The sequence below is a fragment of the Acyrthosiphon pisum genome, unplaced genomic scaffold (genome assembly GCF_005508785.2).
Source record: "Acyrthosiphon pisum isolate AL4f unplaced genomic scaffold, pea_aphid_22Mar2018_4r6ur Scaffold_758;HRSCAF=1216, whole genome shotgun sequence".
Classification (NCBI taxonomy): Eukaryota; Metazoa; Arthropoda; class Insecta; order Hemiptera; family Aphididae; genus Acyrthosiphon; species Acyrthosiphon pisum.
In genome coordinates this window covers 3,433-4,823 of record NW_021777468.1, presented here as the reverse complement: position 1 = coordinate 4,823, position 1,391 = coordinate 3,433, and positions in this window count along the sequence as shown.

Here is a 1,391-nt window from a genome sequence, read left to right as displayed (position 1 = left end):
AAAGTAAATATGAGTTACACGTCATATAAAATACAATTCTAAGATGGTATTAATATAATAATTTATATAATCATCAATTTTAAATTTAAATAATTATTAGGTATCTATTTTACAATATTACTTACCTACTTGAATAAATAGAATATCTAAATAATATATTATTACTTGTAAGCTATATCAATTTCATCCAAATAATTGGCACAAAATAAATAATTGATTTCATTTTTTTATTTATTTAAACCCTATATTTTCATCAAGTGTTTATAGATTCACTGGTTTCTAATAAATTTTAATTTTGTTTATGGATTTCTCCCATAAGTATACCCAAACATTTAATAAAGATTTCAATTTGTACTTGTAAATTGTAATTATATGTTAAGTATACCTATTACTAATATATTATATTTTTTTAAAGGTGCAAATAAATACATAGGTACCTACCTAAAACCTATCAAGATTAAAGTATGTAGGTATTAAAAAATGTACAACAAACATAAAAAATGGCAAAGTCTAACTTGATACCTACCTACCTATGTTAAAGTCTGATTATGGATAAGGCACTATAAGTATTATAGTAGTGCTATTATAGTGCTCTAATTATGGACATTTGTAAATTATAATATTGGTGGTAAAAGGTAAGCTATCCTAAATAATAAGCAGTTGAATAATACCTATGTACCTATAATCTATTTAATATGCAATTTTTAAAGTGAATTTGTAATTAGTAATGAAAATAATATATATATTATTTATTATATATATTTATTTTTTATATTTTAACTATATTGAGTAGGTACCTACACAATAATAGTTTTATTTATTCAAATAATTGGCACGAATTAAATAACTGATATAATTCTATGATAATAATAATATTATTATTGATTATATAAACTATTTGGCGGCATTTTCAAATAAACCAATCGTAGAGCTTGATTTTAATACAGGTGCCGAGCTCATGTACAGAATGCTTATATGCGTCCCGGAGGCACAGGACTAGGCGAGGGAGACGCGCGTGCAGTCTCGAGGAGAGTCGTTATCAGAGAGGGGGTGTCGAGTCCGGCGGCCTGCACGCCGCGACGTCCATGGAGACGTCGCGAGTCTTGACATGACGGACGCGGATCGGGGTCACCAACCGCAGAAGAGGGACCGTAGAGAGGGGGGTGACGGCTCACCACACCATCATAATAATAATATTATTATTATATACGTATTAGACTTAAGTATTATAAATTATTATATTTAGCATGTGCGCTAATAGCCATAAACGATAACGAAATATGGTCCGAAGTTCACAGTAACTGCCGGGCCGATCGCACTCACACACTAGTACACTACACAGTCACACGCACAGTCTCACACGCAGTTCAGCAGTTGTCCGTCTTCACCAA